The sequence below is a fragment of the Orcinus orca genome, chromosome 6 (genome assembly GCF_937001465.1).
Source record: "Orcinus orca chromosome 6, mOrcOrc1.1, whole genome shotgun sequence".
Taxonomy (NCBI): Eukaryota; Metazoa; Chordata; class Mammalia; order Artiodactyla; family Delphinidae; genus Orcinus; species Orcinus orca.
Genome location: NC_064564.1, coordinates 110741003 through 110758121, shown reverse-complemented (window position 1 = coordinate 110758121; position 17119 = coordinate 110741003). Strand labels below are relative to the sequence as shown.

The window sequence follows — 17119 nt, the reverse complement described above, 5'->3', positions numbered from 1 at the left end:
AGGTGCGACCACCAGGATGGGAAGTCACAAATGTTGGGGAAACAGTCTCAATGTCTGCCACCATGAGATGACACTGTGCTTCCCAAAAGTGCCCATTCACAGGCCGCCCCAAGATAGCACCTCATCTACAGTGAAATATTTCCCCTGATACTGATCCAGGCTAATGCTGTTCTCTACCTTAAACTTCATCCTAAACAAGAATGGCCGTGGAGTCCCGGATTTGGTGTGCAGCATATATGCTTTCTGGTGCACACTGAAATAAGTACATCACTGTTTGAATTGAAAACATCCACCCACACACCCCCGAAATCACATCGTGAAGGACCACAGTCACACCTCCCACACTGGCGAAGGTAAAGTTAAGTTGACGCTGTTCTTTTATCAGTGCCTCTTATTAAGCTCTCAGAATAGGTTAGTTACTATTCTATTAATCGCTTTCTCAGTCCATCCACATGCCCACCTAATCCCCATTTTACACATGAGGAAATGGAGGCAAAGAGAAGCCTCCTCTGAGGCCATGCAGCTGGGAAGTGATGGAGACGCTCTCCCGCCTCCCACCTGCTCCCCGCCCCCCATCAAAACAAGCTGTCCCCAACCTTGCTGGGCCTCCATCTCGGCTGATGTGGCCCAAATGCCCTTGATCCTGAAGGTTCCCTGGAGGCCCCGCTGGGAGGATCCTGCTCTTTGGAAAGGCAGCCAGGAGAGGGAAAGGGTTAAGCCTGTCATGTTGTGTTCCCACCAAACACCTCTGCTTAAATGCAAAATCCCAACAGGGTGGTGTTTGCTATAAAAGCCCTAAGAGTGATTTGTGAAGTCTGGAAGGCCTGTAATCTCGTCAGCGTAATGGGATTATATTTCAAATCACCACGGCCTGTTCATTACCCATTTAAACTCCTCTGACAGAGGAAAACTTACATAAACCGTGCACGGCAGCCCTTGCCGACTTCCCCACTCTCCTTCCTGATTAGACAAACAGATGCTGAGGTCTGGAATGAAAAAATAATGTGCCCATTTATTCATTTTTCTGACAAGTCACAGTAGATTTTTAACTGCCAATGAGTGACCTCCCGGAGGTGCTGCGGCTGGGAGGTGGCCTCCAGGCAGCGAGTGGTCATTTCCTGGCCTGGCTGGCGATGTCTCCTGGGACCAGAGCTGAGCCAGGCTGAGCCCCTCTTCTTGCCCTGGCCTGGCTGGGGCGGGGGGCTGCCTGCTGGGCCTCTCAGCTCTCACCACCCAGAGGGGGCCGGGGACCTCCTCAGGGTGACCAGGACGCAGCCACAGCCTGAAGTCATAGAGCCCCAGCAGGAATCCTGGCCCTGCCTTGGTCAACCAGGTGACCGAGGACAGCTTTCAACTCTCTGAGCCTCAGTAGCCCTGTCTGTAACGTGGAGAATGTAAGAGAGCTCATCTCGGAGGTGCGGGTTCAGGGTGCAGCTCCCACCCCAGGTTCCCGGGGACGGCATCCAACCAGCACCACCAGCTGTGCCAGGCCCTCCTTCACCGTGACCTCTGGCGGATGGGGTTTTGCTAGTCACTTGCTGGGGCTGTGTCACTCTCTGTGACAGTGCCTGGAGCAGAGGGGGGTGGGCAGAGGGGCAGCTGGGTCAGGCAGCCCAGCTCTGCCTGCCCCACCCCGGTCCCAGGGTCCTGCCCCTGGGGTGCCCCCTCCTCATTCAGAAGCAGGACGCTGCCCCTGAAGACTCATGTCCCCTGAGCTGGGCCAGGTGGCCACCGGCTAGAGGGGGCCCTAGAGCAGTGAGTGGAAAAGGGCAAAATCGCCCCTAATCTGTCATTTAAGGCCTCCCACCCTCTCCCAGGGCCCCGCGAGCTCAGCCTCGGTGATCCCCAAGTCATCTCGTGTGTGGTCACATGGTGCCCGCCTCCCCACCCTCCCATGGCCCCTGTAGCCAATGCCCTGACCCCAGAGACAGGCGAGGAGGGCGCCAGCATGGATAAATGATGCACCTCTGAGAGCCGGGTTCAACCCTGGAGCCGCCACAGGCTCGCACTGCAGAAGTCACAGCCAGTCACATCTCCCAGCCCCGTCTTCACGGCCCTCCTGTGGCCCTTTTGGGAAAAAACTCAGCCACAGACTTCCTGAAGGCAAAGCCCAGTACGGGGGAGAGGGGGTAGGCTGAGTTATCTTTGGGTCCAGCCCAGGGCCTGGCCGGGGCTGGCAGCAGCAAGTGCGCTCCATACACTTACCCTGTCACCCAAACATCTGAGTACAGCCTCTGGGCAGGGCTTTGGCCCTCAGGCTGCAGCAGGAACACAGAGGCTGATGCCCTCCAGGCCCCCTCACCTGGCAGGGAGGGCACACTTTACCTGAGAGGCCTGGGAGAGATGAGAGCCAGGAGCTGTAGTGAGGTGGCCGGCAGACCAGGGCTGGGACGCCGGGAAGCCCTGCTCCAGTCACTGGGAGCCGGTGAGGGAGGGGGCGGCCAGGTGGGTGAGTGTTCAAACAGCCTCAAGACTTGAGCTGAGAAGCTGCAGAAGGAATGAAAATCTGCCTCCTTGCTGTGTGACCTTGACCCATGACTCAACCTCTCTGAGCCTGTCTTCTCATCTGCACGACTGGGACAGAGTCTCATCTTCAGTGTCACTGGCCTGGCGCACAGTAGGGGATCAGTAACAGGTAGCCATGGAGACAGGGTGCCTAGTCACGTACAGGGAACACGAGGGCCAAGGCCTCCCCCTGCCAGCTGGCTTCAGGGAGCATCCCCAGAACCCCAGGGAAGCCCCCTGGATCCAGCTGGGGGCCTAGGTCCTCCCTCCCAGGGCCCTCTCCCCTCACCAGACCCGCCTGCCTTGCGGACTAGCCCCCAGGCAGGGTTCACATCTTCATGCATTAACTCTACGAATACATAAGAAATACTGTGAAGCTAATTCTTTTTAAAATGATAACATTTGTCTATATTAGAGCATTCCAGCCCCCAGCTTCCTGAAAGCTAAAAATATTTTAATGTCATATTCCCATGTAAATTTTAGTTTAGAATTTAATACCCTTTTAACATACATTAAATTTTTAGCATTCTTCAAGCCCTTGACTCTTCTAAGGGCTTAGCTGCTGGGTGTTGGAGAAAAGGGCTGGGGAAGGCTGTAAATTAAGAGAGAAAGTTCTAGACTTAGGTTACCCCCAAATCTCTGTGCCCACCTCATCTTGAGAGTTACTCTGAGGAGTGTCTGAGCCAAACCCTGGAGTCCTGAGGAGGTGTCAGCAGTCTTGGTTTCCTTGCTGGAGTGGCTGTGACTTTATCAAATAAATACAGTTGTGGCTTTATTGGGGCCCCAGGAGGACTCCTCACAGCAGCCCAGGTCAGGGGAGCCAGATGGCCTGGTTGCCTGGCTCAGACCCTGCTTCTGCCACTTGCCAGTAGGTGACCTTGGCAAGCTGTCAGTGCCTGTTTCCTTGCCCCAAACAGGGGCAAGGAAAATAGGGCCAAGGTCAGAGTTAGTGCACAGACTGTGTTTGAGCGAATACTTACGAAGGGGGAGGTTAGCAGCTCCGCAGAGGAGGTGACCTCCAGGATGAACTGGCTGGCCTTGCTAAGGGGTCCAGGGGGGTGACGTATGGGAGCTGGAGCAGATCATTTTGACTGACCCCTACCCCCACTCCAGCTCCTAGAGCGAGACCTCATCCCCCAGCCATAGGGATGTCCAAGGGTGTCTTTGCAAAGCACCATGATTAGCCCATGGGCGGCAGCCCCCCATTAGTTCCCTCTTGGGACGAGAGCAGGGACAGCCAGGGGAGGGGCTCCGAAAATGGCAGGAAGGGGCATTCACAGCAGCCTTTGGGGGAAAGCGGAGTGGGGACTTCATGCCCGTGCTCACCAGGCCGAGGTCTGGGGTCTGCCTGGGGCACTTGGCCCACCAGCCTCGAGCTCTGGGGTCCGGGGCTGCTCTGGCCCAGGCCCACACCCCCTGCCATGGGTCACCAGGCAGGCTCCTTGAGGAATCCCATGTCTCTGAGGGCCCATCTGTGAAACTGGGGCAAAAATAACAAAGCCTCCCTCTTGGGAGGACCCAGCACAGTAGGAGTCATCGCCAAAACTCCATGTGTGGTGAAAGGCTCGTGGGGCCACCCGTCCAAGCGATCATTAACCAGAATGAGACACTTACAATGTGGAGACCTGAAATCCAGTGAGATGACGGCTCTCCTTTCTAATCGCTTTCAGGGGACGATACAATGCATTGATTGACAGAGACGAGCCACAGCTTGGGCTCTGACCAGTGTCTGCAGCTAAAGCAGCAGGCTTGTTAACGTAGATTTACAAAGAGCATCTCCATCCTGGCTAGAGGAAGGCCTGCTGTTGGTGTGGGATACTGGGGGGACCCAGGGACTAGGTAGGGACGCTCTTGAGCCTGCCCCAGAAGAAGCCTAAGGGATCCTTCTCCAAGGTGGCCACTAATGAGTCAGTTTCCTCATGGGGAGTGAGTGAGTTCCCTGACTCTGAAGGAATGTAAGCACTCAGCATTCAGTCAACACATGTCCACTAATGCCTACCCTGTGCCATGCCCGGCACGGGCCCTGAAGGTACAGAAATGACCTGACTCGCATCCTCTCTTTGGGATCTCGTGGTCCATGGGGCCGAGACCCGTTCGCTAGTGTTTGGGTGACCAGATGTCTAGAAGGGGAGTGGAAACAGACACATCCTTCTCCTCATAGACCTCTTCGCAGCTGGGGGCTGAGAACACTCCTGGCTCTGGTGGATCCAACTGGAGGATGACAAGCTGGTGGACGCCTGGGGAGGACAGGTTCCAGGGCAAGAAACCCGAAGAGGAGCTCACCAAGCGAGAGAAAGGAGAGTGGCCAGCAAGTCCAGCCCCGTCCCTGGGGAGCACTGTGAGCAGGAGGTGGCTCCTCGGCCTCCCTCTGGGCTCAGGCAGCCTCACCGCACGGCCCGTGGCTGCAACTCCTGGAGGCCTGAGAGCTCAACGTGCACAAAGACCCCTGCCAAATGGCTGACGTCATCATTACCCAATAAATCTTCCACTTACTATGGAAAGAGGGGCTCTTAGGGGCTTCTCCCCAGATCGTTGGTTTCTCCCATCCATGTTGGGAAAGGAGGCCTTTGGCTTTGGGGGAGGGTCTTATCTGTGTCCCTTCCTAGGATGCTGTGAGGGGCCCTTGGGGACGGGACAGTCGTCCTAGGCTATCTTATCACAGAGCAGCCCCCAGCTGACATTCACACCTCCCAATACGGAGACCAGACTTGCTTCAATGTGTGTGTCACCAGTGGACAGAACTTCAGCAGCTGCCTTGCGTCACCTTGGTCACCCTCAGCTCTGCTGTCCCATTTCTGGGCCTCATTCTCTGCTCCTGGAAGGGGCATCCTCCACATGGCAAGAGGGATGTGGACAAAGGTCCAGTCTGTTCCAGGCTTTGGAACCACAGAGGAAGGACTTCTTATCTACATACCATATACACATGCCAGGCCAGGTCTCTGATTGGCCTGGCAGCGGTCACATGTTCACCCCCGGGCCAATCCCTTTGGCTAGGGGATGGGCTGCTGTGATTGGCAGCACTGCCCCCACCCCCAGGACCACAAGGCTCAGGGGAAGGGAAGGGCCTCAGTCAGCAGAGCAGAGGAAGGGGGCGACAGGTAGAGTCCTTGGACCTCCTCAGCAGTTACTATGTGCCAATCACTGTGCTAAATACCTTTTGAAAATTTTTTCCCAAAGTCACCCAGAAGCAGAGGCCGACAGCATCCTTCCACAGTAATAAGACCTAAAGGGTGAAGGGGCTTTGCCCAGCAAGGAAGGAACTGGACCTGTTTCTGACTCCAACCCCCAGTGCCCCACCTCGTGCACCACCGACCCCGTGTGGGCACAGAGGAGGCGTGGCCTCGCTCCAAGCACAGCGTCCCTTGGGAACGGTGGCCTGAGTGTGTGAGCATGTATGGTAAGTGATTGTGTGTGGTGTGGTGTGTATATGTGGGGTGTGTGCAGTGTGCGTGTGTGGAGTGTGTGGCGTGTGTGTGTGGTGTGTGTGGTTTGAGTGTGGTGTGGTGTGTGTGATGTGGTGTGGGTGTGTGGAGTGTGTGTGTGTGTCTGGTGTGGTGTGTGTGTATGTGTGTGGTGTGGTGTGTGTATGTGTGTGGTGTGGTGTGTGTATGTGTGTGTCTGGTGTGGTGTGTGTGTGTGGTGTGCATGTGTGGTGTGTGTGTGGTTTGAGTATTTGTGATTGTGTGTGATGTGTGTGTGTGGTGTGTGTGGTTTGAGTGTGGTGTGGTGTGTGTATGGTGTGGTGTGTGTGTGGTGTGAGTGTGTGGTGTGTATATGTGGTGTGTGTGTCTAGTGTGGTGTGTGGTGTGAGAGAGTTTCCTCCGTGAGCCGCCTGCCTGTGCCCATCCCCGCTCCCTCTGAGCAGGGTGCACGCCCTCACACACCTGTGCTCCGGGCACAGTGAGGCTGACGGCGTCGGCTCTCCGAGGAGGCCATGCGGGTCTCGAAGCAGTCCTCTCCCCACTGCTGAACAGCTGGCCACCATCTTGGCACACATTTCCCTGTCATATCTGATTTGCAAAGTCGTGTCTGTAACAGACCCACAGGAGCGTCCAGTTGGGGCTTTTTCAGGTCAAGGAGTATTTTCCACAGTCTCTGGTTCTTCAGAGGAGAAAAAGAATGTGAACAGTCCTCCTTCTCCGTTGCCAGGCTGACACTCTCAACCGTGGAATCTTCCTCCCAGCCACCCTGGGCTAAGGGCTAAGGCCTTGAGTATCACCTTGAGGTTCTGTCATTATCCCATTTTACAGATGAGGAAATTGAGGCTCACAGGAGTCCTGTCATTTCCCCAAGGTCACACAACAGCTAAGAGCAAAGCTATAATTTGAACACAGGCCCTCTGGCCCCTCAAGCCCTCACTCATCACCATCATGTCCACAGCCTCCTTGCAGATGCCTGCGCTGAGCTCTCCCCGCTGGTCTAATGCCGGGACCTCCTCCTCCAGGAAGCCTGCCTGAACTGTCACAGCCCTCCTTGGCGCCTTGGGCTCTTACTCACCACTGACTGTAGTCTCTGGTTTCCAGAGCATTCTGGGAGGGGCCCACCAAAGCTGGGTGACTTTGACCCCCTGAAGGCATCGACTTAGCCAACGTGCTTTGACTGCATGGAGTGGAAGCCCATGAGGATGCGGGTTAAGCAGGTTCCTTTCCTGCAGGACCCCTCAGAGCCTTTAATGGGCACCGTGCACCACGCTCCAGAAAGGGGTGGCATATGCAGTGTTTCCCAAACACCTTTTTTGCCAGAGCATGTGTTCACATTTCTAGAACTGGGGCAGCTAAGAACTCAGAGTGGTGATGTTGTTTCAGGCAATCCAAAGGAGGCAGGATCAGGTCCTGGCTGAGAGAAAACCAGCTCTGCCACCTATTAGCTGTGTGACCTTAGGCAAGTCACTTTACCTCTCTGAGCCTCAGTTATCCCATACACGTCCATGGGGCTCATCAGGACCACTCCATCTTCGTCCAGGCTTCCATCATCACCCTCCAACCAGCAAAAGCCTCTCCCCAGGCCTCTCTGGCTCCCGTCTGTGTCGCACCCCTAGATATGAGCTCTGGGCCTGGAGGACTCAAGTTTGTCTTGCTCCCCACTCACTATATCCCCAGCACCAGAGCAGGCCTGGCACAAAATAATGTTTAATGAGTGAATGGATGGATGAATTCCTATGTGAACACTGAATTTAGTCTGGGGCATGCATGGCTGGCGGAGCAGCCCAGGGCCACTCCCCACCCTGATCCCCCTCCCTACCCCTCTCCTACACTTGAGTCTGGTTTGAACCTAAAGGAAGTCCAAGTCTCACTCAGCAAATATTTATTCAATTTGAATAATTATATCCTGTTGGGAGTTGGCAGATGGCAAGAGATGGTTGGGAGAAACTCTTTGTCTTCTCATATAAAGAACAGCCTCCCGCTCTAGAGGACGCTAGAAGCTCCAAGCCTGGGCTCTGCCCCCAGGTGCATGGGCTGCTTGACTCCACACCGCACCACTGTGGCAGGACTATAGCACTGTGCCCATTGCACACATGAGGAGAGAGAGGCTCAGAGTGCTCAGTGACTCACCCAAGGTCACACAGCTCGGGGGAAGCAGCGCAGAAATTTCAACTCGGTTTCATCTGACCCCAGACCCCGTAATCTTTTTTTTTTTTTTTTTATTTTTATGGTCACGCTACTCTTTTTTTTCTTTTACTTTTGGCTGTGTTGGGTCTTCGTTTCTGTGTGAGGGCTTTCTCTAGTTGTGGCAAGCGGGGGCCACTCTTCATCGCGGTGCGCGGGCCTCTCACTATCACGGCCTCTCTTGTTGCGGAGCACAGGCTCCAGACGTGCAGGCTCACTAGTTGTGGCTCACAGGCCTAGTTGCTCCGCGGCATGTGGGGTCTTCCCAGACCAGGGCTCGAACCCATGTCCCCTGCATTAGCAGGCAGATTCTCAACCACTGCGCCACCAGGGAAGCCCCAGACCCCATAATCTTAACCCTTGTTCTTAACTAAGAGGCATGGGACACTGGGAAGACCACAGTTCTGATCTGGGTTGAAATCCTAGCTCTGCCTCGCCCCCTATTTTTGCATGACACTAGACCAGTCATTTCACCTCTCTGAGCCTCAATTTCCTCATCTGCAAAATGGGGCTAATAATTCCTCCTCTACAGAGTCATGAGAATTAAACGAGCTAGTAGATGGGAGGGAGATTTCTGAGGTAGAGGCATATAACAGGTGTTCAATAAACTTTTGTGGAATGAATGATTACCTTCTGCTGGTGCTGCCAACTGTCCCGGAACATGGACAGAGAGACACAGAGGCACAGAGCTTGAACAAGCATTCCCTTGGACAGACAATGAGAAAACAGTGGTGATTGGAGCTATGTGCTTGAAGCCAGCACAGCCTAGACACATTCTCCTGCTTCAGGGGCTCTGTGTGGGCACATGAGCCTTGGTACATGTAGGCCAAGACGCCTGCCACACCACTCAAGATGGCTGCCTCGACACTCACGATGGCCAGCACACCAGCCAAGATGGCCGCCACACAGCTGCCACATCTGCCCCAAAAAGCAGCATCCACTGGGTACCAAGAGCCCCACTGTGACTGGATTCAAAACAAACAAACGAAAATAATCGTTAAACTGTGACCAGACTCCAAATGGAGTGAGTCAAAACCCGGGGCAGCCTTATCTCTCCCAGGAATAAGAAGAAGCCAGTCAGCCTATCCCTGTGCCCCTGAGAATGCTGGGTAATTACTTTTTCCCTTTTGTCTGTTTTCTTTTAGCAGAACCACCAAGAACTGGCCACAAAAATCAGTTAAAGCTTCCAAAGTGCTTCTTTCCCCAGAAATCTTTTATAAAAGGTGAAAGATTTACAGGACCTGAAGAGCAAACCAAGCAGGATAATTGTTTTCGGAATGACCCCAATATTTTCACCCCGGCGACCCCAGCTGGGCATCTTGCCCCATATTTATGATTCCTGGTCTTCTGCGTGCCACTGGGCGACCTTTCTGAGCCCCCTGTGTGAGCCCCCAGTTCCTTATCGGGCCTGTAACTCACCCTGACGTTATCTCTCGGAAGGGTCTTAATGCACTTTAATTTCCCCTCATTATTTCCCAGACTTCAAGGTTTTCTCTTTCGAGCTGCCCTTCCTGGGACAAGCATAATCTGTTTGCCATCAAGCCCAATAAATATGTTTGTGCAGGAGATGGGAACCGTTTGGGAAGAGTGGCTCAGGCCTGGGAAGCAGCCTCCAGCTCTCACTCCCTCTGGGCAGCAAGGGCTGGTCTGTGTGTCCTTGAGCCTCTGCCCTGGTGGGAGCCACTGCCTTAGTTCTAAGGCTGGGTGGCCAATTGTAGCAACTGAAAATACAAGACACTCAGTTTAATTTGCATTTCAGATAAACATTTAATTTTTTTAGTATAAGTATGTCCCATTCAATATATGCCAAAAAATTATTCATTGTTTATCTGAAATTCAAATATAACTGGGTGTCTTGTGTTTCATCTGGTATCAGCTCCTGGGGGCGGTCCCCCTCACTCCCCCAAATGCAGATTAACATATTGGAGAGTGTTCATTTACTAGTGTTGCCATAACAAAGTACCACAGACTGGGTGGCTTAAACGAAAGAAATTTATTTTCTCACCATTCTGGAGGCTAGAAGTGCAAGATCAAGGTATCAGCAGGGTTGGTTCCTTATAAAGTCCCTCTCCTTGGCTTGTAGATGGCCCCCTTCTCCCTGTGTTCTTACGCGGTCATCCCTCTGTGTGTGTCCTAATTTCCTCTTCTTAAACAGCCATGTTGGATCAGGGCCCACCCTAATGACCTCATTTAAACTTAATTACCTCTTTGCAGACCCTATCTACAAATACAGTCACATTCTAAGGTACAGGGGTTGGGACTCTAACGTATGAATTTCATGGGGATACATTTCAGCCCATAATAAAGGGTGTTTAACCATCTCCCACCAGAAAGCCCCAGAGTCTGGGGCTTAATCCAGAGCAGGCCTGGGAAGACAAGAACCTTGCCTGTCTGGCCGCCATAAGGTTCTGTAGCACCTGCCAGTGCCTGGCTCAGAGAAGGCCCACAATGAATGCAGTCAGGGTCCTGTCAGATTCACCCACACTCTCTCTCGACCGTCCTGGCGATGCTGAGGGTTCCCCTGAGGACCCTGCAAGGCAGGTACAATCAGTCAAGGGGTGCAGAGCAGGAATGAGGCCCAGGAGCACAAGGCAATTTGAAATTGTCCAAACTGTCCAATCCTAAATTTGCTCAGACCTGCCTACCCTGCTGTTTTGATATTGTATCACAGCCATGCAAGATACTACCTTTGCGGGAATTTTGCGGGGAAGGGTACCCCAGACTCTCCATACTATTTTCCCAACTTCCTATGTCTATAATTAACTTCAAAATAAGAAAAATTTGAGAAAAATATAAAACAAGAAATGTGTTGAAGAAATCAGAACCAAATTCTTTATTTACATGAAGTTTATTCAACCCCAGTGAGAATACAAAATACCCTGGTGCCCCAGGTTGAACTATAAAAGATACAGTAGATAAGATTTATAAACTCAAAGAGCTTTGTGTGAGAAAGTTATTAATACACAATAAGTTTAACTGATACTAAAAAGGCAATGATGGGGACTTCCCTGGTGGCTCAGTGGTTAAGAATCTGCCTGCCAAGACAGGGAACACGGGTTTGAGCCCTGGTCCGGGAAGATCCCACATGCCGCGGAGCAACAAAGCCCGCGAGCCACAACTACTGAGCCCATGTGCCACAGCTACTGAAGCCCGCACGCCTAGAGCCCATGCTCCACAACAAGAGAAGCCACCGCAATGAGAAGACTGCGCACCAGAACAAAGAGTAGCCCCCACTCGCCGCAGCTAGAGAAAGCCCGCATGCAGTAATGAAAACCAACGCAGCCAATAATTAATTAATTAATTAAAATAAAATAAAATACATTATTTTAAAAAAGGCAATTTAAAATTTAAAAAAGGCAAGATGAAAGGAATAACGGAAAAAATCATAAATATTGGATAATTAGTGGAAACATAATAAATAAATAAATAATTTAACAAATAAGTAATGAATAATTGGATAAAGTAATTACCTCGTATCTTAATGCTGGCTGATTTTCTCTCCTGACCCCAAGACTGATGGATTTTCATTACCTTTATCCAATCATGTCCCTCCTTGATGTGAAGACTTGTTTTTACTTATTTTTAGAATACTCTGTCAGCTTCTAATATTTCTAAGTATTATTAAATTAATATCTTGGCTTCTGTAATTGATAATCCACATGAAATAAAAACCAAGTGGAAACAAAGAATGGAACTATGCCTGAGTCAGAGAAGATGGTACAAGAGCAGGAAAGTTCAATCAGGTGACGCAGTGAGACAAAGGCTAACCACTGGAGGAGAGGCTGTCACTCCAGGGGGGCAGCACCTGTCTGTCTGTCTGTCTCCTCACCCCTGATTCTCAGAGTCTGGCACAGGGAAGGCTCACAATATTTGCAGAGTGACTGACTGACTGACTGAATGAACGAATGGAAGATGCCTCAGCTGGAGTTCTGCCCACGGCCTCCCTGGCTGCAGAGCCTCCCTGGGTTGGGCCCCTGAGGCCTGGTCCCCAGAGGTGAAGTGTAGCCGCTCCAGCCCTGCCGAGGCCCTGCCTGTGCCCTGCCTGTGCCCTGCAGCCAGGGACAGCCACTCCCTGTCCTGGCACCTGAGTACCCACCTCTCTGGGTACCCGGCACTGCCACCTGCGCAACGGGAGGGTGCCCAGGAAGGGGGAGCCCACGCTTCCTCAGGAGGCCCGGCCCAGCTGTTTGGGGAGGCCTCGGGCCTGTAAAGACGCGGTGCTTCTGCGAGAGTCTCCTGATACAATAAAAGATTATCAGCTAAATAAAACAAGGAGTGACTGGGGCCACTATGCCCCGCTGGATTGAAATCGTGTGAGCAAAGTGGTTTTCTCTGAGAGATTTATTTCCTGCGCTGGCTTCAGGCAGCCAGCCCAGCCGGAGAGAATGGGGTTGGTCTCCCTCCATTTGTGGGGCGGCGGGGAGGGGGGCACGGGTTTTTATTTAATCTTCCAGTGAGCTGGAACAGTGAAGACTGAGCGAATGGACATTAATTCTGAAACAAATTATTAAAGTGCGATCTGGGATTCCGGGAAAGCCATCTACCCCCTGCCTGTCTGCCACTTCCCCTCACCCAGGCCATAAAATCCCTCCCTTCCGCTCGAAACCCAACACCAGGCCGACAGGATTCCACATTGGGGCTGAGAAGAAAGGCCTGGAACTGACCTGAGCCCAGGGCCAGTGGGGCATGGGCCTGGCTGGCCTGCCCATGCCCTTGGGCCAATGCCATCGGCCTGCCTGGGCCTTGGCCCCCCCAAAGGGACTCCCACATTTCTTGTTCCCTCGTTACCTGTATTTGTGATCAAGGATGCCCCAGGCAAAGACGGCCACCACCTTGCTCCCTCACTCTCAACCTCCTTCCACCTCCACCAGCCTGGGCCTCCCAGGACCGCTTCCTCACCCCCAGCCCAGCCCAGGGCAGCACGGACCTGGCTGCCCTCCTAAACTGCCTGGCAACCCACACCCCACTGCTGGGCCCTGCCCAGGCTCTGCTCATCTGAGGGGAAAGAGATCTGGAATTCAAGTAGGGAGCCAGAAAGCAAGGTCTGGGGGGTCGTGGGGCCTCTGGCTGGGCCCTGGAGACACAGAAAAACGTCAGACCCAGCACCTGTGGTGGCCAGTGTGGGAGAAGGGAGACAGTCGTGGTGAGGATCTGCTGCACACCAGGCACGGGGCGGCATACGAAGGGACGCATCAGGGCAGCTGGGTGCTGGGGTAAGCTCAGAAGGGCTTCCAGAGACAAGACCCCTGACCTGAGCATGGAAGGATGAGGAGGGGTACACCACCCGGACCAGGACATTCTGAGTGGAGGAAACAAAACTTGCAAAGGTCTGGAGGTAGAACATCTACTGCTGCATCCAAGATCTATTACAATAATAATAATAATGAGTTAAAATGTATTGAGCACTTCCTGTCTGTGGTGTCATGTACTTCACACATGTTCTTGGATTTGAATCTTTCCAACAACTCCATACGGAGGTAGGAATTACCATTATTCCCATTTTACAGATGAGGAGACTGAGGCTTAGAGAGGCAATTGCCCAACACAGAGCCAGTATGTGGGAGGATTTGAACCTCGGTCTCTCTGACTCCAGAGACAATGCCCTTCCACACCCTGCTTACCCTGGACCCAATCCCGGCTTCCCCTGATGGCCTAGGCTGGGGGGACCAGCTGGCTTTGAATCCATGTCTGCATCAGGGGGCCCAGAGAATGGGCAAACCCACCTGGCCTGGCCCTCCCTCTTTCCTCAGTCCCTTCCTGTTCCTCTAACGATGGGGCCTGTGTCCCTTGGTGACAGGGGTTGGATGGTGTTGAGAGACCCCAGGCAGTTGAGTTCTCCTGGCAGAGCAGCCTGTCAGGGCCATGTCCACAGACCCACCTGCCCAGGACTCACATTCTTTAATGATGAGAAACATCTTGAAGCCCACGTAGCCACATACCATAGCCCACCTGTCCAAGGTAGACAGGCCGCTCTGGGCTCCCAATTCCCAGCGTCTGGCATGGATCAGGGCCAAAGGTTCACAGGGCTCCCATCAGGCCAGCCCGGGGGCCCCCACCTGCTCCTCCTCGCAGCAGCCGTGCCTCCATCCACTTGGCTGTACAAGCCAGAAACCTTGAAGGGCCCTCGCACTTCCTGTCCATCACCCCACAACCGATCCCTCAGCAAAGTGCCGTCACCCCAACGCAAAACACATCCCCAGTCTGCCCACTTCTCCCTGCTCTACCACCTCCTCCCTGGGCCCAGCACCGCATCTCTCACCCCTCCGTGACTCCCAAATACCACCCCCACCCAGCCACATCTGATGGTTGTCAGCAGCAGGATCAGACAGAAACCTGGTGTGTGGTAAACAGAACATTCTCTTGTTCTCTGGTGATGAAAAAAGAGTACATTTTCCATCAACCTAGACAACAAAAACAATGAAAGACCAAGCCTTTGGTAAGGGCCTCATTAACAATGGCCCTTGAACCGCGCCACCTCTCTCCAGCTAGTGTCTGTGCACCTCTCTGCCCAAGCTGGTTTGCTCAGGTCAAATTCTGCCTCACTCAGGACTCAGTTGTCCTCCTCTCTTTGTCCAGGATAGAATGGGGAGTCCTTCCTAATCGCTGCAATTATTTGAAAATGCTGTCTCTTTATCCCCTGGATCCCTCTCAGGGCTCTCAGCCCCCGGGACCAGGTGTGCCCCTTCCCTTCCCCAGCAGGTCAGAGCTCCTAGGAGGATAGCTGGACACACAAGCAGCCCCAGTGGGTGATGACAGCCCCCCGGCAAAGACTCTGGTCCTTCCACACTTGTGGGAACAAAGCCTTGAGGGATGAGAGAAGAGGGGCAGCTAGCCTTGGGTGGAGACATTGGCCAGCCAGAGATTCCTAGAGAGCTGGGTTAAGAGGCTGGGAGGACCTCCTTGGACAGGCACTGATGATAACAGGAGAATCATGCCTTGCACAGGTCTGGTGCCCACACCTCCCAGCTGAGGTAGGTGCTTATTATCCCACAGACTGGGAAGCTGAGATGCAGAGAGGGTGGGACCTGCCTATGGGCACACAGCTAGCAGAGTCCTGATTCCAACAGCAAAGGTTGGGCCCCTCACCACTGCTCCAGGCCTGGCATTCAGGGGTTGGGAGAACCGAGAACATAAGGCTGCGGCGCGGCAACAGGGAAGTTGAGGGGCAGGCAGGGCCCTGAGGTGGATAAGGGACTCAGGACTTGGTCCAAAGGGCAACAGGGATTCACGTTTGGGTTTAAGGGCTGCCTGGCTGTCCTGTGTCGAGTGAATAAGAGAGAAAGAGACTGAGGCTGTGAGGGCAGAAGGAGGCAACCAGAGGCCAGGGAGAGAGATAGAAGGGGTGAGGAGGGAGAAATGAGCAGGAGACCTCACGGATGCGACCACCATAGTCACTGGCGGGCTTGGTGACCTGAGCTGGCAGGGGCTCTGGGTGTCTGGGGCTCTGGGTGTCTGAGACTCAGAGCCCACCTGCAGCTGCCGCGGCATCTCCCCTCACCTGGGTCCAGCCCAGCAGTTGTTCTGCCTCCCCATCTCTCCTGCTGGATCCTCCCCAGGTCCTCGTCCCCTTGTCCCGAGGGAAACTGCTGCCCGCCACCCTTGATCTGGGAAAGGTAGGCATGGGGTTTCCCGGCCTCCACCGCTGCCCTCCCTCACTCCTGCAGCCCCTCACTGCGGCCACGCTGACCCAGGCCCCAGCCCCCCACCCCTTCGGAACACTGCTCACCAATCACCTGCCTCTCCCTGGATGCTCCTGGGACAGTCATTCCTGCCCCTCCGGCCGGGCTGTCATTACCAGGACTGTCCTTGCAGCTGCTTGGAGAGGGGAACTATGTACCCCTTTCTAAACACAGGAAACTGAGGCTCAGAGAGGGGCAGTGACATGTCCAGAGTCACTCAGGGAGAAGCTGCAGAGATGAGGCCCCCGAGGTCTGTCTGACTCCCAACCTTGGCTCTTGCAGCTGCCCAACACGGCTCACACTGGGCATGGCATCAATGAACCAACCTCCACACAAAGAAGCACTGTCCGTATTTCTGAACTGCTCAAGACTTTCCCAACAGCAGAACAACAAAAACACAAACCGTCTAAAGTCAATAAGGGGTTTATGGCTCAAAAGCCATGGAAAGAATAGGTAGTGAGAGTTCCTACAGCCCAACCAGCAGGAAAGCCTCTGACCAGGAGGGGGGTCACACGCCCAATCCTGAACCAGTCACAGTGCCAGGAAGGGGAACTCTGATTGGCTGGGCCTGGACGGTCCTTTCTTCCCTGTACTCGGTAGTGGGAGCTCCGTTTGCTGCCACAAGGGAAGGGGGAAATACTGTGGGACCTCTCAAAATCAAGTTACTACAAAGCCTATTTTACAAACTGCTCAGAGAGGTTAAGCAACCCTCCAGATCACACAGCATTCCCTTTCTCTTGCTCCCTTGCTCTGAACCTGTGTGTGTGTGTGTGTGTGTGTGTGTGTGTGTGTGTGTGTGGCGGGGGTGGGTGGGTGCACTGGGTGGGGGCGTAGGCGGGGAGATTCTCCTGGCCCCTGTGGGAGAAAGTCCAAATTTCCTTTTTTCTGGCATTGAGGCCCTCCGAGCCCTGGTTCCTGCGAGTCGACCCCACTTCCCACTTCCTCCTCTGACCACATCCCTCCTAGGTGTGCAGCCACCAACCATACGATACATCCTACCTGCTCTGCTGGACTGGACTTACCTGACCTGGGTGGGGCCTCAGTCCTCTCAAAACCCTCTCTCCAGGCTTCCCTGGTGGCTCAGTGGCTGAGAATCCGCCTGCCAATGCAGGGATGTGGGTTCGAGCCCGGGTCCTGGGAAGATCCCACATGCCTCGGAGCAACAAAGCCGGTGCGCCACAACTACTGAGCCTACGAGCCACAACTACTGAGCCCGCACCACAACTGCTGAAGCCCATGCACCTAGAGCCCACGCTCCACAACAAAGACCAGTCACCACAATGAGAAGCCCGTGCACCGCAACGAAGAGTAGCCCCCGCTCACCACAAC

General features: G+C 53.8%; 1 non-coding gene across 1 annotated transcript; it reads right to left on the bottom strand.

Annotated features, from left to right (window-relative positions):
- Positions 1-9255: 9255 nt before the first annotated feature.
- On the bottom strand, positions 9256-9372 carry LOC117201124 (U5 spliceosomal RNA). Its single transcript, XR_004483080.1, has one exon. It is a non-coding gene; the product is annotated as a U5 spliceosomal RNA (small nuclear RNA).
- Positions 9373-17119: the final 7747 nt, after the last annotated feature.